Source organism: Cherax quadricarinatus, chromosome 33 (genome assembly GCF_038502225.1).
Source record: "Cherax quadricarinatus isolate ZL_2023a chromosome 33, ASM3850222v1, whole genome shotgun sequence".
NCBI classification, from domain to species: Eukaryota; Metazoa; Arthropoda; class Malacostraca; order Decapoda; family Parastacidae; genus Cherax; species Cherax quadricarinatus.
The window spans coordinates 33,824,398-33,849,863 of NC_091324.1; the positions used below are offsets into that span (position 1 = coordinate 33,824,398).

The 25,466-nt window shown below is 39.5% G+C and overlaps 1 long non-coding RNA gene across 1 annotated transcript in view; it reads left to right on the plus strand.

Moving 5' to 3' along the window:
- Positions 1-25,466, plus strand: part of LOC138853567 (uncharacterized) — a 57,521-nt gene that overhangs the window by 26,630 nt on the left and 5,425 nt on the right. Inside the window, exon 2 of the long non-coding RNA XR_011392738.1 lies at positions 2,038-2,103. This is a non-coding gene — a long non-coding RNA (uncharacterized lncRNA). The remainder of the gene's footprint in view (positions 1-2,037; positions 2,104-25,466) is intronic.

The following is a 25,466-nucleotide window of genomic DNA, read 5'->3' on the forward strand; positions in this document are numbered from 1 at the left end:
TGTTGTTCTTTTGATTGAGTACAAGAAATTGACAATTTCTCTATTTTAACGATTCAATAAAGTGATCTGAAATTACTAATTTGACAAATTTCACACAAAATTCAAGAGAGGCCAATTTCAAAATAGGGTTCATCATTAACGATGCAGACATTCCTGGCACTAAAATAACATTTTATCTGTTCATTAGTTGGGTCTCAAGGCTCCTCTTATATTATGATTACTTTTCATTTTGAATTTTTATTCACACAAAAAAATATTTACTCTTACTCAGACTACTGCATAATTGTAATAATTGTATAAATAATATCAGCTCATTCATGAATGCATATTAGACCCACCAGTTGATGTGTATTGGATGTGTGACATGATTTGTTTACTCTTGAACATCAGTAAAAATCAAAATTTTCATTACTTTGAGCTCAATTTCAAGCTACTTTTAGTCTTTAAACCATTGAAAATAATCTATTCTTTTTCTGTAATATATCTCTCATTCTGTCAAATGAGACCAAGAAAACGAGAATACAGCATCTCCTCAATTACCGATGGAGTTCCGCTTCTAAGACCACATCAGTAAACGAATTTGTCGCTAATAATTGTAGTGGGTTTGTGTCGACCATCTCTGATATTGTTTTAATGTCTGCACCATTTATAACATTTCTGATATTGTTTTAAATATTTATACAGTAGTGTACTATGCATTGTTATAAACAGAATAGAAGAAATCACCTCTAATATGCATTATTTAGGTATGCATAATGGTCAGAGAGCCTGTCATAAGCCCAAGTTGTTGGTAAACGAATATGTTGGTCAGTGAGGAGAGGCTGTGCAACCATAAATACCATATAAAAGTACACTGCAAAGTCACTGTCTTAAACCAAAAACACAGTCACAGTTTATTTTCTCCTTTAACATAAGAACATATGAAAGAAGGAACACTGCAGCAGGCCTACTGACCCATGGGTGCTGCAGGATTTTTTGTATACTGCGCACACTGAACACACAGACCCATTGTCTCACATGTAGGCCTACCAACTTTCTTACACAAGATTTGAAGCCGCTAGAATTTTGCCATTAGCTCTCCTCTGACAGGTAAGAGGCAGTTAAATTTTAATTAACTGTACAGTATTTCAGTAAAATTTTCATATAGTATTCATTTTACAGTTGCCATATGCTGTATAATTTTATACATTATTTTATGTAGAGTTTACCTGGAGTTTACCTGGAGAGAGTTCCGGGGGTCAACGCCCCCGCGGCCCGGTCTGTGACCAGGCCTCCTGGTGGATCAGAGCCTGATCAACCAGGCTGTTGCTGCTGGCTGCACGCAAACCAACGTACGAGCCAAAACCCAGCTGATCAGGAACCGACTTTAGGTGCTTGTCCAGTGCCAGCTTGAAGACTGCCAGGGGTCTATTGGTAATCCCCCTTATGTATGCTGGGAGGCAGTTGAACAGTCTCGGGCCCTTGACACTTATTGTATGGTCTCTTAACGTGCTAGTAACACCCCTGCTTTTCATTGGGGGGATGTTGCATCGTCTGCCAAGTCTTTTTCTTTCGTAGTGAGTGATTTTCATGTGCAAGTTCGGTAGAAGTTAGTACATACATTATTATTAATAAATTATTATATTGTCATTTTTGGTCTGGAATGGATTAATTCTATTTACATTATTCTTTATTGGAAAAACTGGTGTGATTGTCGACCATCTTTGTTGTCGAACCAACATCTGGAATGAATTAAGTTCAGCAACCAAGGTTCTGCTGTACTGTATTTCACATTAGGCTTTATGGCAACCTGAAATTATGACTTGTCTGCACAAATAACCTGCATGTAGGAGACTGGCCCACTGGACCAAGTTAGGCTAAAACATCGTCATAAGTGTCAATGTTCTATATGCGGGTTATTTGTGTATTGTTTCAGTCACGGTATTGTGACTTTTTATTCCGTATGACTTGTGTGATTGGCAAATGTTTAGCAATAGTCAGCAATGTTCATAAAATTTTTAATTGTAATCTTGCTAATCTAATGCTCTTGCTTTGCAGGTTATGCTGTCACCCGAGGAATCTCACATGCCATGCTTGTTTGTCTCCAATGATATAAAAATTCATGTAAGTGGCTGAAGTGAATGAAAGCAGATACAGGCGTGCCTCACTAATACAGTGCTTCACTTAGCAGCACATTGCTAATATGCTGATTTTCAATTATATTCATGTTTATTATTTTTGGTGGTAATGCACATATCAGCTGACTAGAAATTTTTTTATTGTTTTTACTTCTGCCTTTTTTTTTGCTAGGCTTAGCACTACTGCACTTGTGCACTTTATAAATGATAGTGTAAGTACTTTTCTAGGCTTTTAGATGTCCCATAGCTCAATCACTAGTGCACTCACTTCACACACCAAGATCTGGAGTTTGAGTCCCGGTACGGCTGGATAACACTAGGACGTGTTTCCATAAGACACTTGCTGTCCGTCTTTTTCCATCAGTATAAAATGGGTACCTGGGTGTTAGTTGACTTGTGTGGGTGGCATCCTGGGACAAAACTGACCTAATTTGCCCGAAATACTCTGCATAACAAGCGACTTTCTATATAGTAGTATGTCATTGATGTCAGCTATGACCTGTATACCTTGTACATGTACTTGTAGAAAGAAAGATATTAGTATTATTATTATTATTATTGCAAGGACAATAAAAAGGCTGTGATTCACTTTAAAGTGATATTTATTTTACAGTGGTGGTCTGGGACTGAACCCACCATATTAGCGAGGTATTCCTTTACATAGTTTCAACAGTGTCAGACACTGTCAGAATTACTGCATGTTAACCTCACTGCCTAGTGCAGGTGGTCCTTGACTTATGATGGGGATATGTTTCGACAAACCCGTCGTGAGTTGAAAATATCGTAAGTCGAATATGGTATGATAAATAAATGAGTAAATAAATAACTGCTGTCACTAAATAAGTAAATAAAGAAACAGTTACTGTAACTAAATACACCAGTATTGAAAAGACGGTTGAGATCGTCAACTGTGAAAGGCCCAAGTCGTGTGGTAAGGCCATTTTGGACTTGCTGCCTTTGACTGTTTCGGTCGTATATATACGTCTTACGAGCCACCATTTTTGACGTATATATACTCATAAATTCTAGCAGCTGCAAATCAAGCAGGAGAAAGCTGGTAGGCCCACATGTGAGAGAATGGGTCTGTGTGGTCAGTGTGCACCATATAAAAAAATCCTGTGGCACGCAGTGCGTAATGAGAAAAAAAAACTCCGACTGTTTTTTTAATTAAAATGCCGATTTTGTGGTCTATTTTCGTATAGTATTTATGGTTGTATTCTCATTTTCTTGGTCTCAATTGATAGAATGGAAAACATATTATAGAAATAGAGGTGATTTTGATTGGTTTTACAATGAAAAGAACCTTGAAATAGAGCTCAAAATATCGAAAATGTTAGATTTTTGCCGATGTTAAAAAGTAAACAAATAATATCATTTTCCAGTAAATGTGCAAGTAGCCATTCTAATATGCAGTCATAAATGGGTTGACATTATTTATACAATTATTACAATATTGCAATAGTCTGCATAACAGTAAATCTTCTATTTTTTGTTTGAATAAAAATTCAAAATAGAAAGCAAGAGTAATATCAGAGGAGACTGGAGACGTGACTGATGAACAAAGAAAATGTTATTTTAGAGCCAGGAATGTCTACATTGTTCATTCTGGACCCTATTTTGAAATTGTCATATTTTTTAATTTTTGTGAAATTGGCCAAATTGCAAATTTCTGACCACATTTTTGGGTAGTTGAAATAGGTAAATGGGCAGTTTCTTGTACTCAATCGATAGAAAATATGGAGTTCTAAAGAAATAGCTATGACTTTGGTCAACTGGAACAATGGAATTAGCCAAAAATAGCGCTCAGAGTGGGTGAAATCGCCGATTCGTAAATATTGCTGAGGTTGCTAACTTCGTGAGAGCGTAATTCCATCAATTTTCCATCAAATTTCATTTTTTTTTGGTGTCATTACAATCGGGAAAAGATTCTCTATCATTTCATAAGAATTTTTTTTTTTTTTCTGAAATTTTCCGACACCAGGAGATACCTCAGGATTTGGGGTTGCGACAGTCAAGGGATTAAGTTTCATTTAAAAAATAATTGGTTTCCTCTTTTTCTTCTCACCAGAAGCAGAAGAAATGCTTAGGCATTTAGCAGATATAATGGGCTTGGAAAAATTTGTTTAAACACAGAAAAAAGAAAAAAGTACAGGAACTCCTCACTTAATGACACACCTGTTCAACAACCACTCGGACTTACAACCAGCTCTCCGACCACTGTACTGTACGTGTATTTTACCTTTTTTATTTTTAAATGCCTGGTTCTGTTTTTAATATACAGTGGACCCCTGGTTAACGATATTTTTTCACTCCAGAAGTATGTTCAGGTGCCAGTACTGACCGAATTTGTTCCCATAAGAAATATTGTGAAGTAGATTAGTCCATTTCAGACCCCCAAACATACACGTACAAATGCACTTACATAAATACACTTACATAATTGGTCGCATTCGGAGGTAATCATTATGCGGGGGTCCACTGTACTAAAAATATTATAAATGGTGCAGAGGTGACACTGAACCCTTAAACTGTCCAAACGTAGACCTATGTTCACATGCATAGCGCTCTGAACTTTCTATTTTACGTGCTTTCTTATGTATAAAAACCATAGCTCTATGTTCGGAGTGCGTAGCACTCCGAATGTAGAGCATTTGAACAGCATTTGGACAGCTTAAGGATTAAACTATATATAAGATGGTTGACACAAACCCACTTCCAGTACAGTATGCTTCTCACTTAACAACCGGTTCGCTTACCGACTTGCTCTTAGGGACGAAACTCAGCCATTAAGTGAGGAGTACCTGTACAATATTTTGCTGAACACTATATGAAGTGCAAAACAACCACTGTGAAAAAATAGTGAACCTGCAAACACACCACGAAATCACGATAGCGATTGGAAGTTCACTGTTTTGTCATAGTGGTTGTCTTGCGTATTGTGATATCACCTGTTTACTGTTATCTTATTGCACTGTATGAGGTGTTTATGCTTGTGATCACTACAGAGACTGACAGCATGACTGGGTGGATACTGCCATCCTCAGCATCTGTAGAAAATATCATACTGCATATCGCTAGCCTGAGAACGGATCAAAATTCAAATTTGATGACTACTGAATGTACATTGCCATCAAACCTTCGTCAAGTTGAAATATCGTAAGTCGAACCATCATAAAGCGAGGAGCATCTGTATCTTAAAACTCACCTACTACCTGCCTATGTATGTCCCTTCTCTTTGCACCTTGAAATATTCTTGTGCAACATTATATCAACTTGCAGTAGTAACTTGATTCATCTGAAGTAGTGCACATACAATAATAATATCTGTTATATTCAAGTTAATCAGGTTTGTAAGTAAACATGAGTATTATTATATGAATAACAAATATCTGCTGAAGAGGACCCAGTCAAAGTGTTGAAATATACAGATCAATTAACGTTCTAAATTTCTATCTCGATGTGGGTTATTATTGAGTCCAGCCTCTCCTCACTTAATGATGGGGTTCCATTCTCAAGAGTAGGTCGGTAAGTGAATTGCTCGTTAAACGAGGAGCATACTGTAGTGGTAGTGGGTTTGTGTCGTCCGTCTTTGGATATTGTTTTAATGTCACCTTTGCACCATTTATAACATTTTTAGTGCAGTGGGCCCTCGTTTTTTGCAATTAATCCGTTCCAGAGAGTGTGACTCATGGCAAAATTGATGATTTGTGAAACCATTTTCCCCATAAGAAATAATGTAAATCCAATTAATCTGTTCCAGACCAAAAGTATTAACAAAAATTTTATTTTTTTTTGCATGAAATATATATTTACATAGAAAACAATGAGACATGAAGAATAAAACAATAATAACATCACACTTACCTTTATTGAAGACTCTTGTTGGTGTATGTTAGGAATTGTGGAGGCAGCAGGGGAGTGTGTTTGGAGACAGGACAAGATAGTCCTTCAATATGGCACAAATATCAACTCTACGGCTTATTTATCTATCACAATTCATCCAATATGACATAATAAACAATAGTAATAACATAGAAACATGACATACACTCTAGAATGAATAAAATATGTCATTACGTATGTCACGAGTGGTGTTGTGTTGGGTGTATAAGGGCCACTGAAAGCATAAGCCTTACATAGTGGTGGTGAAGGCGGCAGCAGAGGCGGCAGAGGCAGCGGTGTTGTCAGTAGCCCTATATACCTCCAATAACATTGGAGGAGTCAGCTTCGTGCTGTCCTTTCTCTATCGATTAATTGCTTAAGCCCTATAGAATAGGGCACTATTTATTTTTTTCTATCTATCTGTAAGGAAAAAAGTCATTAAAAACACAGTGTCTATATTTCAAATGCCGCTTAATTCACAGTAAAAATTCTATTGAAATTGGACCCAAAAAGAAATTTTGCTCGTCACCTCCTTAATTTATTTGCTACACTGTTAATGCTACATTTTATTGCTGGATGGCACTATAGCCTTTATCGACTCATGCTGCTTTAGTATTGTACATATCGTAGAATCACTGAAGAAGGTACATTTTCCCCTCTCTCTTCCTCCTCCATTTTGGTACTTTGCTATGAGTTCTTTCTTGAATTCTATGATGTTTGTCACCTTCTTTACCAAAGGGTTGGCACTAAGAGCTTTCTTTTGGCCCATGGTGGCTTATTTAGCAGTTGCAAGCACTAAAATGAATGGAATATTACGAAACGTGTCATACAAACGCATGGGATCGTGCTCACTCGCTGATAAACAATGGCACACTGTGAATGGTGTGTAGGGCCGCTCAGGGCTGCTTGTATGCGTCTGGGACAAATGACTATTTGCAAGTCAAACAAAGATTTGTGAGTCAATATTTTGACAAAAAAAAAGTTACGATTTGCAAAAATTACTACTTTAGATGCTTACGATAAATGAGGGTCCACTGTATATTTTTAAATGTTTATACAGTTGTGTATTGTATACTCTAATAAACAAAATAGAGGAAATCAGCTCTGATATACATTACTTAGGTTTGCACACCGGTTGGAGAGTTGGTCGTAAGTCCGTGTGGTCAGTAAATTGGTATGTTGCCAGGTGAGGAGATGCTGTATATTATTTGTATATATTTTGTGAGTTTTAGTATTCTATTGGCTTTTATTTTTTTCAGTGGCCTTTTGGAATTCATTTTACAACTGGTGGACTGTAAAGTAAAGCTACTTCTGGATAAAGTATACTAATGGTGTACTAGTTACTGCTAATATACAGTGGTCCCTCCCTTTTCATTGGGCTCTGTTTTCGCTCATTTCAGTTATCGCCGAATTTTTCCCTAAAATTATCGCCTCAGTTTTCATTGCTTTCCTCCGTTCTCGTTGGTGGTACAGTAAAAATATTGGCTCAGTTTTCGTTGCTTTACTCCGTTCTCGTCAGTGGTATGGTACATAAAAGAACAGTATGAGTCTGTGTCCAGCAACCCACTAAATGACAGCAAGGTAGAAAATGCAAAAATATTTTTCACTCCAGAAGAAGGCCGCACAGACCAACTAACTGACATTAGTACAAATCCCATAGATTTCGAAAGAGAAATGGAAAACATGCCCACTCACTTAGCACCTGGACCAGATTTATGGAATGCTCTATTTATAAAGAAGTGCAAAGTACCACTAGCACGAGCCCTCAGTATTCCTTGGAGAAAGAGCTTAGATCTAGGTGAAATACTGGAGGCCTTAAAGAGTGCAGATATAGCTCCTTTGCACAAGGGAGACAGTAGAGCACTAGCTAAAAATTACAGACCAGTAGCCCTAACCTCTCATGTCATAAAAATCTTCGAAAGAGTGATGAGACGGCAGATTACAAATTTCATGGACCAGCACAACCAACATAACCCGAACCAGCATGGTTTTAGAGCAGGACGATCATGTCTGTCACAGCTGCTGATCCATTATGACAGAATTATGGAGGCACTGGAAGACGACCAAAACGCAGATGTGATTTACACAGATTTTGCAAAGGCGTTTGACAAATGCGATCATGGAGTGATAGCACACAAAATGAAGGCCATGGGCATTACGGGGAAGGTAGGCAGATGGATTTTTGGTTTCCTAACACACAGAACACAAAACAATAAAGCGCAGGTTGGTGTGGCAGCAGCGACCTCCAAGCTCCGTACTTTTCTCCAACTATCAGAGCTACCAATGCTCCTATGATGACCTAGTTACAAGCAAAACTGCACTACCCAACGTAGCACCCAGAATGACCAAAGATTACCAACAGTGAAGCCTACAAATCGAAAATAATAGAGATCAAAGGAAGACTGCCCACAAACCGAAAGCACCTTTGGCAAGAACAGCTTCCTTGATTGCCGTTTTCTTGGCCACAAAAACAGCAATGGTTGATTGGGGTTTTGTGTACAACCTGGCCAGCTCGGAGACACGCACTCCACTTTCATACTTAGCAATGATCTCTTTCTTCATATCCATAGTAATTCTCACTCTTTTTGCTGTAGGGTTGGCACTAGAAGCTTTCTTGGGGCCCATTCTGACTTACTTTGCAGGTGCAATCACTAAAGAGTCTGTGATAATATGAAATGTTCCGATTGTATGCTTGGAATCAACCGCGGTGGCTGGCTTGTCAACACTGGCATCCACGGAACAAGTGAGGTGGGCTCAGGCCGCATGTGGATGCGTCTCGAACAAATCGCGTTGAGCGAGGTTTTTAGCGCTAGCCGAGGCAAAATTTTTGTGTTAAAATGTATCGCTAGGCGGATTTGACGTTATGCGATGCGTTCGTTAGGTGAGGGTCCACTGTATTAACAAAACGTACATTTTATAGATCATAAAAATAGTTTTGCATACAGAAAAGGCACTACTAAATTCGAGGGTCCACTGTATATGGAATAGATAGTAAGTTACTAAATGCTGTAAAGAGTTTTTATGAGGATAGTGAGGCTCAGGTTAAGGTGTGTAGGAGAGAGGGAGACTACTTCCCAGTAAAAGTAGGTCTTAGACAGGGATGTGTTATGTCGCCATGGTTGTTTAACCCTTTCAGGGTCGGCAGGGCCTCTCCTAAACTTGTTCGCAGGGGAGGAAATTTAAAAAAAAAAAAAAATCTTATGAAATGATAGAGAATCTTTCTCCAATCATAATGACACCAAAAGTATGAAATTTGATGGAAAACTTATGGAATTATGCTCTCGCTAAGTTAGCGGTCTCGATGATGTTTACTTATCGGCGATTTTGCCCACTTTGAGCCCTATTTTCAGCCAATTCCAATGTACCAGTCGGCAAAAATCATAACTATTTTGCTAGAACTCCATTTTTTTCTATCAAATGAGTACAAGAAACTACCCATTTACCGATTTAAACTATCCAGTAAAGTGGTCACAAATTGGCAATTTTGCCAATTGCAGACAAATTTCAAAAGATGCCAGTTTCCAAATAGGGTCCAGAATAAACAAGATAGACATTCCTGGAACTAAAATAACATCTTTTCTGTTCATTAGTCACGTCCCCAGGCCTCTCTTACATTTCTTTTGCTTTCCACTTTGAATTTTTATCTCACAAAAAGCTGTATAGTCCTTGTGGCTTAGCGCTTCTTTTTGATTATAATAATAATAACTCACAAAAAAATAGAAGATTTACTGTTATGCAGACTACTGCATTAGTGTTGAAATGGTATAAATAATATCAGCGCACTTGTGAAAGAATATTAGACTCACCAGTTGACGTGTATTGGATGCATGGCATGATTTGTTTGCTTTTGAACGTTGGCAAAAATCGAACATTTCTGCTTCTTTGTGCTCAATTTCAAAGTACTTTTCATTGTGAAACCAATCAAAATCATCTCAATTTCTGTAATATGTCGTCCATTCTATAAAATGAGACCAGGAAAACTAGAATACAACCATAAATAGCATATGAAAATACACTGCAAAGTCGCTGTTTTAAAGCAAAAACATGGTCGGAGTTTTTTTTTTCTCATGCACTGTGTGCTGCAGGATTTTTTTTATACTGTGCACACTGACCACATAGACCCATTCTTTCATATTTAGGCCTACCAGCTTTCTCTCGCTTGATTTGAAGGCGCTAGAATTTATGCGTACTAGTATGGCACCAACCCTCGCATGCAAGCCATAGCACCAGTACGACACCAACCCTGAAAGAGTTAACATATTTATAGATGGGGTTGTAAAAGAAGTAATGCTAGGGTGTTCTGGAGAGGGGTGGGATTAAATTATCGGGAATCAAATACAAAATGGGATTTGACACAGTTACTTTTTGCTGATGTTACTGTGCTTTTGGGGGATTCTAAACAAAAGTTGCAAAGGTTAGTGGAGGAGTTTGGGAGGGTGTGTAAAGGTAGAAAGTTGAAAGTGAACTTAGATAAGAGTAAGGTGATGAGGGTATCAAACTATTAAGATAAAGAAAAATTGGATATCACATTGGAGGGAGGGAGTATGGAAGAAGTGAATATTTTCAGATATTTGGGAGTTGACTTGTCAGTGGATGGGTTTATGAAGGATGAGGTTAATCATAGAATTGATGAAGGAAAAAATGTGAGTGGTGCACTGAGGTGTCTGTGAAGACTAAAAATGTTACCCATGGGGACAAAAAGGAAATGTACCAGAGTATAGTGGTACCATCACTCATATGGGTTTGAAGCATGCATTGTAAAAGCTGCAGCAAGGAGGCAGCTGGAGGCAGTGGAGCTGTCTGGTCTAAGGGCAATGTGTGGTGTAAATATTATGCAGAGAATTTATAGTGTGGAAATTAGGAGGTGTTGAATTACTAAAAATATTAGTCAGAGGGCTGAAGAGGGGTTGTTGAGGTGGTTTGGTCATTTAGAGAGAATGGATCAAAGTAGAATGACTTGGAGAGCATATAAATATATAGGGGAAGGAAGGCAGGGTTGGGGTCATCCCTGAAAAGGTTGGAAGGAGCAGGTTAAGGAGGTTTTGTGGGCTATGGGCTTGGACTTCCAGCAAGTGTACGTTTGCGTGTTAGGAGTGAATGGAGATGGATGGTTTTTGGCACCTGATGAGCTGTTGGAGTGTGAGCAGGGTAATATTTTGTGAATGGATTCAGGTAAACTGGTTGGCCGGACTTGAGTCCTGCAAATAGGAAGTACGGTGCCTTCACTTTAAAGGAGGGGTTTGGGATATTGGCAGTTTGGAGGGACATCTTAGCTGTTGTATCTGAGTGCCTCTGCAAAGACAGTGATTATGCATGAGTGATGGTGAAAGTGTTGAATAATAAAAATTTTTCTTTGTTATTATGTTTTTCTTTCTTTTTGAGTCACCCTGCCTTGGTGGGAAACGGCCGACGTGTTAAAAAAAAAAATTCTGGGTCCTTGCATTTTTTTTTTTACCATCTAATTTCATAATATCATATCTTATGGTGAGATCTGGGCTCCGAGGTCGCCAGCCATGTGCTCCATGTAATGCCATTTATTATTAATTTAGGCATCTTTATTTTTTGTATGTCTAACACCATTTTGGAATAAATGTGATAGGTAGATAAAATTTCTCCTTTCAACAAACCGGCCGCATCCCACTGAGGCAGGGTGGCCCCCCCCCCTCCAAAAAAAATGAAGTAATTGCTGAATTAGGCAACATATTATAGTGGCATGATGAACACGACAGCCCGTGATGAGCACTCAGCAATTACTGTGATAGTCTGATACTCCTTCACCCTCTCTCTTATAGTTCCTCCCAAATGATAAAATTAATATATTATAAGTAATAATACAAAAAATAATTGAATTAAATTTTTTTGCATTTTTTTTTCCTCATGCCGTGGACAAAAATGATGGCTTATCTCACAATAAAAAAAATTGCACTAAAACTGCAAAATAACAAAAAAAGTTTTGAAGATGCACACAAAAGCTCAAGAGATGTTTACAGCATGCAAGTTAGTTGCTATACTGACTGAGACTCACACTGTCGACTCTTTATCTGGTGATCATGTGATCCGAGCGTTGTCAGTCGACAACCAAGAGCATGTATAAAAACCAGAACATTTTTTTTCTCTTGAATTCTGTCTTCGAAATCTGATTTGTTTGACAAGTAGTGCATTCAGCAACTGATGTTCCACCATATTATCAAACTCTTGGAACTCATCAAGGGTTTATCTACAGTGTGAAAATATTGTAGGGTCCTGCTTATACAGCAGGAGAGCTTCCAGGCTATTGTAGGGCTCTGGTTGTTGCGAATAAGAAATTTTTTAAAGAACTTCAGAATGTGGCCTGTTACCATTTATTTCTTATGCAACAAGATTTTTGGATCAGAGTTCTTTAAAGGTCTTTTAGAGTCTAGGGGAAATAATTTCAACTGGGAAACTCCATAGAATAATATTCAAATTTATTAAAGTATTTAAATACAATACTTTATCTTCTCTCTTAATACTTTGTACAATAAATTTACCATATACATTTAGTTCAAAATCATGGAAATGTCACATTAATAAGGAAGTTTAATTATTCTTCCTGTATCTAAGTCCTCATTAATATTTACGTCTCTTTCTTAACAAGACTGTAAACTCAAAATACAAAAGGTACAAGATTTAACAAGACCTTTGAATCTGGCCATAAGTATCTCTATGGATTACTGAACTGACCAAGAATATAAATATCAAAAGAGTCTTTCAAAGTAATGAGGAACAAAGTGAGTCAGCTCTAGAGTCCAATTCTCAAAACCATTCAACTGTACACCGTAAGAGCCAATATACGATCAGTTGTCAGGGCTAGAGCAGGGAGCAGACTGACTACTTGCCAGTCTGTTGACGTGTCGTCAGGTTGGTTCAGCTGAGCCACGTCAGCCAGCCGGACATAAACAACTGAACAATTCACCGGATGGTTCCGAGACTTAAACTCTATATACACAAGAAATCCTACCTAACCATAATAGTAAAATAATAGTGATAATTACAAAATAGTGATAATAACGATAATAGTGATAATAACGATAGTGATAATACCATGGTATTTTTCATATATTAACAGATAATAATATAACGCCGAAAGTCTCTATTTTAGCTATAAACGGGGACTTTCGCACTATAATATTAAGTGATGAACATATGCTCTTACAATATTTAAATAACACAGGATGACCAATTTCGAAGATATAACACTGCTCATACAGCAGGATAGCTTCCAGGGTATTGTAGAGCCCTGCTTATGCAACAGGTTAGCTTCCAAGCTATTGTAGGGCCCCATTTATACAGCAGGTTAGGTTCCAGACTATTGTAGGGCCACACTTACACAGCAGGTTAGGTTCCCAGCTACTGTAGTCCCCTCTTATGCAGTAGCTTCCAGGTTATTGTAGAATCCTGCTTATACTGCACTGCAGTTTAGCTTCTGGGCTATTGTACGGCCCCATTATACAGCAGGTTAGGTTGCAGGTTACTATAGGACCCTGCTTATACAGCAGGTTAGGTTGAAGGCTACTATAGGATCCTGCTTATACAGCAGGTTAGGTTGCAGGTTACTATAGGACCCTGCTTATACAACAGGTTAGGTTGCAGGTTACTATAGGACCCTGCTTATATGGCAGGTTAGGTTGCAGGTTACTATAGGACCCTGCTTATACAGCAGGTTAGGTTGCAGGTTACTGTAGGACCCTGCTTATACAGCAGGTTAGGTTGCAGGTTACTATAGGACCCTGCTTATATGGCAGGTTAGGTTGCAGGTTACTATAGGACCCTGCTTATACAGCAGGTTAGGTTGCAGGTTACTATAGGACCCTGCTTATACAGCAGGTTATGTTGAAGGCTACTATAGGACCCTGCTTATACAGCAGGTTAGGTTGAAGGCTACTATAGGAGCCTGCTTATACAACAGGTTAGGTTGAAGGCTACTATAGGAGCCTGCTTATGCAGCAGGTTAGGTTGCAGGTTACTATAGGACCCTGCTTATACAGCAGGTTAGGTTGAAGGCTACTATAGGATCCTGCTTATACAACAGGTTAGGTTGAAGGCTACTATAGGAGCCTGCTTATGCAGCAGGTTAGGTTGAAGGCTACTATAGGATCCTGCTTATACAGCAGGTTAGGTTGAAGGCTACTGCTGTAAAGCAGAAATTGCTGCTATGTGAAATATAATCCTTTTTTTCACTTTCACAACCTGGTAACATGTCTACACTATCACATAGTATAAAGTGAGCAATAGAGCTAGGCCTACAAATGAAAAATGGGTATAATTGAAAACTGCTGCATTAGCGATAGGCCATAAAGCAAGGTGCTGTAAAGCTGGGCTGCCAGTATACACTTTTATTTTGCTCTATATTACCCTTTAATTACTCTTTAACCCTTTCAGGGTTTTTTTTTCTGTCTCATAAACACGCTAGATAACAGGGATATCTTGCTAATCCTACTTATAATTTGGTCACACTTCACAGACTCGCACATGCATATATATATACATACATCTAGGTTTTTCTCCTTTTTCTAAATAGCTCTTGTTCTTCTTTATTTCTTCTATTTTCCATGGGTAAGTGGAAAAGAATCTTTCCTCCGTAAGCCATGCGTGTCGTATGAGGCGACTAAAATGCTGGGAGCAATGGGCTAGTAACCCCTTCTCCTGTAGACATTTACTAAAAAAGAGAAGAAGAAAAACTTTATAAAACTGGGATGCTTGAATGTGCGTGGATGTAGTGCAGATGACAAGAAACAGATGATTGCTGATGTTATGAATGAAAAGAAGTTGGATGTCCTGGCCCTAAGCGAAACAAAGCTGAAGGGGGTAGGGGAGTTTCGGTGGGGGGAAATAAATGGGATTAAATCTGTAGTATCTGAGAGAGTTAGAGCAAAGGAAGAGGTAGCAGTAATGTTGAAGGATCAGTTATGGAAGGAGAAAAGAGAATATGAATGTGTAAATTCAAGAATTATGTGGCTTAAAGTAAAGGTTGGATGTGAAAAGTGGGTCATAATAAGCGTGTATGCACCTGGAGAAGAGAGGAATGTAGAGGAGAGAGAGAGATTTTGGGAGATGTTAAGTGAATGTATAGGAGCCTTTGAACCAAGTGAGAGGGTACTTGTGGTAGGGGACCTGAATGTTAAAGTAGGAGAAACTTTTAGAGAGGGTGTGGTAGGTAAGTTTGGGGTGCCAGGTGTAAATGATAATGGGAACCCTTTGATTGAACTTTGTATAGAAAGGGGTTTAGTTATAGGTAATACACATTTTAAGAAAAAGAGGATAAATAAGTATACAAGATATGATGTAGGGCGAAATGACAGTAATTTGTTGGATTATGTATTGGTAGATAAAAGACTGTTGAGTAGACTTCAGGATGTACATGCTTATAGAGGGGCCACAGATATATCAGATCACTTTCTAGTTGTAGCTACACTGAGAGTAAAAGGTAGATGGGATACAAGGAGAATAGAAGCATCAGGGAAGAGAGAGGTGAAGGTTTATAAACTAAAAGAGGAGGCAGTTAGGGTAAGATACAAACAGCTATTGGAGGATAGATGGGCTAATGAGAGCATAGGCAATGGGGTTGAAGAGGTATGGGGTAGGTTTAAAAATGCAATGTTAGAGTGTTCAGCAGAAGTTTGTGGTTACAGGAAAGTGGGTGCAGGAGGGAAGAGGAGCGATTGGTGGAATGATGATGTAAAGAGAGTAGTAAAGGAGAAAAAGTTAGCATATGAGAAGTTTTTACAAGGTAGAAATGATGCAAGGAGGGAAGAGTATATGGAGAAAAAGAGAGAGGTTAAGAGAGTGGTGAAGCAATGTAAAAAGAGAGCAAATGAGAGAGTGGGTGAGCTGTTATCAACAAATTTTGTTGAAAATAAGAAAAAGTTTTGGAGTGAGATTAACAAGTTAAGGAAGCCTAGAGAACAAATGGATTTGTCAGTTAAAAATAGGAGAGGAGAGTTATTAAATGGAGAGTTAGAGGTATTGGGAAGATGGAGGGAATATTTTGAGGAATTGTTAAATGTTGATGAAGATAGGGAAGCTGTGATTTCGTGTGTAGGGCAAGGAGGAATAACATCTTGTAGGAGTGAGGAAGAGCCAGTTGTGAGTGTGGGGGAAGTTCGTGAGGCAGTAGGTAAAATGAAAGGGGGTAAGGCAGCCGGGATTGATGGGATAAAGATAGAAATGTTAAAAGCAGGTGGGGATATAGTTTTGGAGTGTTTGGTGCAATTATTTAATAAATGTATGGATGAGGGTAAGGTACCTAGGGATTGGCAGAGAGCATGCATAGTTCCTTTGTATAAAGGCAAAGGGGACAAAAGAGAGTGCAAAAATTATAGGGGGATAAGTCTGTTGAGTATACCTGGTAAAGTGTATGGTAGAGTTATTATTGAAAGAATTAAGAGTAAGATGGAGAATAGGATAGCAGATGAACAAGGAGGCTTTAGGAAAGGTAGGGGGTGTGTGGTCAGGTGTTTACAGTGAAACATATAAGTGAACAGTATTTAGATAAGGCTATAGAGGTCTTTGTGGCATTTATTGCAAAAGGCGTATGACAGGGTGGATAGGGGGGCAATGTGGCAGATGTTGCAGGTGTATGGTATAGGAGGTAGGTTACTGAAAGCAGTGAAGAGTTTTTACGAGGATAGTGAGGCTCAAGTTAGAGTATGTAGGAAAGAGGGAAATTATTTCCCAGTAAAAGCAGGCCTTAGACAAGGATGTGTGATGTCACCATGGTTGTTTAATATATTTATAGATGGGGTTGTAAGAGAAGTAAATGCGAGGGTCTTGGCAAGAGGCATGGAGTTAAAAGATAAAGAATCACACATAAAGTGGGAGTTGTCACAGTTGCTCTTTGTTGATGACACTGTGCTCTTGGGAGATTCTGAAGAGAAGTTGCAGAGATTGGTGGATGAATTTGGTAGGGTATGCAAAAGAAGAAAATTAAAAGTGAATACAGGAAAGAGTAAAGTTATGAGGATAACAAAAAGACTAGGTGATGAAAGATTGGATATCAGATTGGAGGGAGAGAGTATGGAGGAGGTGAATGTATTCAGATATTTGGGAGTGGACGTGTCAGCGGATGGGTCTATGAAAGATGAGGTGAATCATAGAATTGATGAGGGGAAAAGGGTGAGTGGTGTGCTTAGGAGTCTGTGGAGACAAAGAACTTTGTCCTTGGAGGCAAAGAGGGGAATGTATGAGAGTATAGTTTTACCAACACTCTTATGTGGGTGTGAAGCATGGGTGATGAATGTTGCAGCGAGGAGAAGGCTGGAGGCAGTGGAGATGTCATGTCTAAGGGCAATGTGTGGTGTGAATATAATGCAGAGAATTCGTAGTTTGGAAGTTAGGGGGAGGTGCGAGATTACCAAGACTGTTGTCCAGAGGGTTGAGAAAGGGTTGTTGAGGTGGTTCAGACATGTAGAGAGAATGGAGCAAAACAGGGTGACTTCAAGAGTGTATCAGTCTGTAGTGGAAGGAAGGTGGGGTAGGGGTCGGCCTAGGAAAGGTTGGAGGGAGGGGGTAAAGGAGGTTTTGTGTGCGAGGGGCTTGGACTTCCAGCAGGCATGCATGAGCGTGTTTGATAGGAGTGAATGGAGACAAATGGTTTTTAATACTTGATGTGCTGTTGGAGTGTGAGCAAAGTAACATTTATGAAGGGGTTCAGGGAAACCGGCAGGCCGGACTTGAGTCCTGGAGATGAGAAGTACAGTGCCTGCACTATGAAGGAGGGGTGTTAATGTTGCAGTTTAAAAACTGTAGTGTAAAGCACCCTTCTGGCAAGACAGTGATGGAGTGAATGATGGTGAAAGTTTTTCTTTTTCGGGCCACCCTGCCTTGGTGGGCCACCCTGCCTTGGTGGGAATCGGCCAGTGTGATAATAAATAAAACAGTACGTCTTATGCACCAGCGTTGGTGACATGCTAATACGTGTAATTTCTAGCGCCCTCAAATCAAGCGGGAAAAGGCTGGTAGGCCTAGATGTGAAAGAATGGGTCTGCATGGTCAGTGTGCACAGTATAAAAAAAATCCTGCAGCACACAGTGCTGTAGGATCTCACCTTCAAGGACCATAACATTGTTTCAATCGCATCTGCTAGAAGAATGCCAGGATGGATAATGAGAACCTTTAAATCTAGGGATGCCGAGCCCATAATGACACTCTTCAGGGTGCTTGTTCTATCTAGGCTGGAATATTGCTGCACACTAACAGCACCTTTCAAGGCAGGTGAAATTTCTGACCTAGAAAATGTAGAGATCCTTCACGGCGCGCATAACGGAGATAAAACACCCCAATTACTGGGAGCGCTTGAGGTTCCTGAACCTGTACTCCCTGGAATGCAGGTGGGAGAGATACATTATTATATACACCTGGAAAATCCTAGAGGGACTAGTACTGAACTTGCACACGAAAATCACTCCCTGCGAAAGCAAAAGACTTGGCAGACGATGCAACATCCCCCCAATGAAAAGCAGGGGTGTCACTAGCACGTTAAGAGATCATACAATAAGTGTCAGGGGCCCGAGACTGTTCAACTGCCTCCCAACATACAGCCATTCTTAATCTTTAGAGTCTAAATATGTGTCTATGTTCTTTATGTTGGAGGTGTTAGGAAGCTTTCCTTAGCAACACTTTTATATGGTTATTCTATCTTATCTTTCCCTAGCAACACTCTCATGAGGTTATCCTTTCCTGTATTTCCCTAGCAACACTTTCATGAGGTTATCCTTTCCTGTATTTCCCTAGCAACACTTTCATGAGGTTATCCTTTCCTGTATTTCCCTAGCAACACTTCCATGAGGTTATCCTTTCCTGTATTTCCCTAGCAACACTTTCATGAGGTTATCCTTTCCTGCATTTCCCTAGCAACACTTTCATGAGGTTATCCTTTCCTGTATTTCCCTAGCAACACTTTCATGAGGTTATCCTTTCCTGTATTTCCCTAGCAACACTTTCATGAGGTTATCCTTTCCTGTATTTCCCTAGCAACACTTTCATGAGGTTATCCTTTCCTGTATTTCCCTAGCAACACTTTCATGAGGTTATCCTTTCCTGTATTTCCCTAGCAACACTTCCATGAGGTTATCCTTTCCTGTATTTCCCTAGCAACACTTTCATGAGGTTATCCTATCCTGTATTTCCCTAGCAACACTTTCATGAGGTTATCCTTTCCTGTATTTCCCTAGCAACACTTTCATGAGGTTATCCTTTCCTGTATTTCCCTAGCAACACTTTCATGAGGTTATCCTTTCCTGTATTTCCCTAGCAACACTTTCATGAGGTTATCCTATCCTGTCTTTCCCTAGCAACACTTTCATGAGGTTATCCTTTCCTTTCTTTCCCTAGTATCAGGAAAGATATAAAACATTTATAGCCTTTCTTAATTTTTTTTGGCTCTTGTTACACCCAGATGGGGTTTCTCTACATATGTCTTGCATTTTTGTTAATCTATCTAATATTACATTGAGATTATAATTGTTAACAGCTAAAACAATGTTAATCATCTTTATAATATTACATATTCACATTCATCTTTCTCATGTTTTCATTTTATTTTTTTTATTTTTTTTTCAACAAGTCGGCCGTCTCCCACCGAGGCAGGGTGACCCAAAAAAGAAAGAAAATCCCCAAAAAGAAAATACTTTCATCATTCAACACTTTCACCACACTCACACATTATCACTGCTTTTGCAGAGGTGCTCAGAATACAACAGTCTAGAAGCATATACGTATAAAGATACACAACATATCCCTCCAAACTGCCAATATCCCAAACCCCTCCTTTAAAGTGCAGGCATTGTACATCCCATTTCCAGGACTCAAGTCCGACTATATGAAAATAACCGGTTTCCCTGAATCCCTTCACTAAATATTACCCTGCTCACACTCCAACAGATCGTCAGGTCCCAAGTATCATTCGTCTCCATTCACTCCTATTTAACACGCTCATGCACACTTGCTGGAAGTCCAAGCCCCTCGCCCACAAAACCTCCTTTACCCCCTCTTTCAAACCCCTTCGAGGACGACCCCTACCCCTCCTTCCTTCCCCTATAGATTTATATGCTTTCCATGTCATTCTACTTTGATCCATTCTCTCTAAATGACCAAACCACCTCAACAACCCCTCTTCTGCCCTCTGACTAATGCTTTTATTAACTCCATACCTTTTCCTAATTTCCACACTCCGAATTTTCTGCATAATATTTACACCACACATGGCCCTTAGACAGAACATCTCCACTGCCTCCAACCGTCTCCTCGCTGCTGCATTTAACACTCAAGCTTCACATCCATATAAGAGTGTTGGTGGAAATATAAACACAATTCACAACCACTTGATAAACTACAGAAACTCAAGACTCATCGCCACAGAAGACAACACTCAATACCGAAGAATCCTGGAATCATCACTTATTTCTATATCCGACAACTTCAACCAGAATAGTGGCTTCTATAACATAGCTGAACCACTTGCCAAGAAACTTCTTCATCGCTATCCCACATAAGAACACTGTAGAAGGTCTGCTCACAAACTTGTCCAATCTCCTTTCCAAGCTACCCAAGTTTTTAGACTCTATAACCCCACTCGGTACATCATCAGATGCAGCATTCTTCACCTGACCTCAGCATTCTGAACCGGACTATAAATACTCGCGTTCCTTCCACCCCAGGTAGTTCTGTTTGTGACTTGAAAAAGCCCACTGTGTGGGCGAAACGTAGTCAATAAAGGATCACATTATACTGCATTTGTGTTTATATTTCCATTGTGTCGGTATTTTATACCATTTATTTCTAAGAGTGTTGGTACTACTATACTTTCATACATTCCCTTCTTTGCCTCCATAGATAACGTTTTTTGACTCCACATATACCTCAACGCACCACTCACCTTTTTTCCCTCATCAATTCTATGATTAACCTCATCCTTCATAAATCCATCCGCCAACATGTCGACTCCCAAGTATCTGAAAACATTCACTTCTTCCATACTCCTCCTCCCCAATTTGATATCCAATTTTTCTTTATCTAAATCATTTGATACCCTCATCACCTTAATCTTTTCTATGTTCACTTTCAACTTTCTACCTTCACACACATTCTCAAACTCATCCACTAACCTTTGCAATTTTTCTTTAGAATCTCCCATAAGCACAGTATCATCAGCAAAAAGTAACTGTGTCAATTCCCATTTTGAATTTGATTCCCCATAATTTAATCCCACCCCTCTCCCGAACACCCTAGCATTTACTTCTTTTACAACCCCATCTATAAATATATTAAACAACCATGGTGACATTACACATCCCTGTCTAAGACCTACTTTTACCGGGAAGTATTCTCCCTCTCTTCTACACACCCTAACCTGAGCCTCACTATCCTCATCAAAAGCTCTTTACAGCATTTAGTAACTTACCACCTATTCCATATACTTACAACATCTGCCACATTGCTCCTCTATCCACTCTATCATATGCCTTTTCTAAATCCATAAATGCAATAAAAACTTCCCTACCTTTATCTAAATACTGTTCACATATATGCTTCAATGTAAACACTTGATCTACACATCCCGTACCCACTCTGAAGCCTCCCTGCTCATCTGCAATCCTACATTCTGTCTTACCTCTAATTCTTTCAATTATAACCCTACCGTATACTTTTCCTGGTATACTCAGTAAACTTATTCCTCTATAATTTTTACAATCTCTTTTGTCCCCTTTCCCTTTATATAAAGGGACTATACATGCTCTCTGCCAATCCCTAGGTACCTTCCCCTCTTTCATACATTTATTAAACAAAAGCACCAACCACTCCAACACTATATCCCCTCCTGCTTTTAACATTTCTGTCATGATCCCATCAGTTCCAGCTGCTTTACCCCCTTTCATTCTACGTAATGCCTCACGTACCTCCACCACACTTACATTCTGCTCTTCTTCACTCCTAAAAGATGATATACCTCCCTGGCCAGTGCATGAAATTACCACCTCCCTTTCTTCCTCAACATTTAAAAGTTCCTCAAAATATTCTCGCCATCTACCTAATACCTCCCTCTCCCCATCTACTAACTCCCCTACTCTGTTTTTAACTGACAAATCCATACTTTCCCTAGGCTTTCTTAACTTGTTTAACTCCCTCCAAAATTTTTTCTTATTTTCATTAAAATTTCTTGATAGTGCCTCTCCCACTCTATCATCTGCTCTCCTTTTGCACTCTCTCACCACTCTCTTCACCTTTCTTTTACTCTCCATATACTCTGCTCTTCTTATAACACTTCTGCTTTGTAAAAACCTCTCATAAGCTACCTTTTTCTCTTTTATCACACCCTTTACTTCATCATTCCACCAATCACTCCTCTTTCCTCCTGCTCCCACCCTCCTATAACCACAAACTTCTGCCCCACATTCTAATACTGCATTTTTAAAACTATTCCAACCCTCTTCAACCCCCCCACTACTCATCTTTGCACTAGCCCACCTTTCTGCCAATAGTCGCTTATATCTCACCCGAACTTCCTCCTCCCTTAGTTTATACACTTTCACCTCCCTCTTACTTGTTGTTGCCACCTTCCTCTTTTCCCATCTACCTCTTACTCTAACTGTAGCTACAACTAAATAATGATCCGATATATCAGTTGCCCCTCCATAAACATGTACATCCTGGAGCCTACCCATCATTTTATATATATATATATATATATATATATATATATATATATATATATATATATATATATATATATATATATATATATATATATATATATATATATATATATATTTTTTTTTTTTTTTTTTTTTTTTCAACAAGTCGGCCGTCTCCCACCGAGGCAGGGTGACCCAAAAAAAAAAGAAAGAAAATCCCCAAAAAGAAAATACTTTCATCATCATTCAACACTTTCACCACACTCACACATTATCACTGCTTTTGCAGAGGTGCTCAGAATACAACAGTTTAGAAGCATATATGTATAGAGATACACAACATATCCCTCCAAACTGCCAATATCCCAAACCCCTCCTTTAAAGTGCAGGCATTGTACTTCCCATTTCCAGGACTCAAGTCCGACTATATGAAAATAACCGGTTTCCCTGAATCCCTTCACTAAATATTACCCTGCTCACACTCCAACAGATCGTCAGGTCCCAAGTATCATTCGTCTCCATTCACTCCTATCTAACACGCTCACGCACGCTTGCTGGAAGTCCAAGCCCCTCACCCACAAAACCTCCTTTACCCCCTCTTTCCAACCCTTTCGAGGACGACCCCTACCCCTCTTTCCTTCCCCTATAGATTTATATGCTTTCCATGTCATTCTACTTTGATCCATTCTCTCTAAATGACCAAACCACCTCAACAACCCCTCTTCTGCCCTCTGACTAATGCTTTTATTAACTCCACACCTTCTCCTAATTTCCACACTCCGAATTTTCTGCATAATATTTACACCACACATTGCCCTTAGACAGGACATCTCCACTGCCTCCAACCGTCTCCTCGCTGCTGCATTTACCACCCAAGCTTCACATCCATATAAGAGTGTTGGTACTACTATACTTTCATACATTCCCTTCTTTGCCTCCATAGATAACGTTTTTTGACTCCACATATACCTCAACGCACCACTCACCTTTTTTCCCTCATCAATTCTATGATTAACCTCATCCTTCATAAATCCATCCGCCGACACGTCAACTCCCAAGTATCTGAAAACATTCACTTCTTCCATACTCCTCCTCCCCAATTTGATATCCAATTTTTCTTTATCTAAATCATTTGATACCCTCATCACTTTACTCTTTTCTATGTTCACTTTCAACTTTCTACCTTTACACACATTCTCAAACTCATCCACTAACCTTTGTAATTTTTCTTTAGAATCTCCCATAAGCACAGTATCATCAGCAAAAAGTAACTGTGTCAATTCCCATTTTGAATTTGATTCCCCATAATTTAATCCCACCCCTCTCCCGAACACCCTAGCATTTACTTCTTTTACAACCCCATTTATTTTATTTATTATCACACCGGCCGATTCCCACCAAGGCAGGGTGGCCCGAAAAAGAAAAACTTTCACCATCATTCACTCCATCACTGTCTTGCCAGAAGGGTGCTTTACACTACAGTTTTTAAACTGCAACATTAACACCCCTCCTTCAGAGTGCAGGCACTGTACTTCCCATCTCCAGGACTCAAGTCCGGCCTGCCGGTTTCCCTGAATCCCTTCATAAATGTTACTTTGCTCACACTCCAACAGCACGTCAAGTATTAAAAACCATTTGTCTCCATTCACTCCTATCAAACACGCTCACGCATGCCTGCTGGAAGTCCAAGCCCCTCGCACACAAAACCTCCTTTACCCCCTCCCTCCAACCCTTCCTAGGCCGACCCCTACCCCGCCTTCCTTCCACTACAGACTGATACACTCTTGAAGTCATTCTGTTTCGCTCCATTCTCTCTACATGTCCGAACCACCTCAACAACCCTTCCTCAGCCCTCTGGACAACAGTTTTGGTAATCCCGCACCTCCTCCTAACTTCCAAACTACGAATTCTCTGCATTATATTCACACCACACATTGCCCTCAGACATGACATCTCCACTGCCTCCAGCCTTCTCCTCGCTGCAACATTCATCACCCACGCTTCACACCCATATAAGAGCGTTGGTAAAACTATACTCTCATACATTCCCCTCTTTGCCTCCAAGGACAAAGTTCTTTGTCTCCACAGACTCCTAAGTGCACCAGTCACTCTTTTTCCCTCATCAATTCTATGATTCACCTCATCTTTCATAGACCCATCCGCTGACACGTCCACTCCCAAATATCTGAATACGTTCACCTCCTCCATACTCTCTCCCTCCAATCTGATATTCAATCTTTCATCACCTAATCTTTTTGTTATCCTCATAACCTTACTCTTTCCTGTATTCACCTTTAATTTTCTTCTTTTGCACACCCTACCAAATTCATCCACCAATCTCTGCAACTTCTCTTCAGAATCTCCCAAGAGCACAGTGTCATCAGCAAAGAGCAGCTGTGACAACTCCCACTTTGTGTGTGATTCTTTATCTTTTAACTCCACGCCTCTTGCCAAGACCCTCGCATTTACTTCTCTTACAACCCCATCTATAAATATATTAAACAACCACGGTGACATCACACATCCTTGTCTAAGGCCTACTTTTACTGGGAAAAAATTTCCCTCTTTCCTACATACTCTAACTTGAGCCTCACTATCCTCGTAAAAACTCTTCACTGCTTTCAGTAACCTACCTCCTACACCATACACTTGCAACATCTGCCACATTGCCCCCCTATCCACCCTGTCATACGCCTTTTCCAAATCCATAAATGCCACAAAGACCTCTTTAGCCTTATCTAAATACTGTTCACTTATATGTTTCACTGTAAACACCTGGTCCACACACCCCCTACCTTTCCTAAAGCCTCCTTGTTCA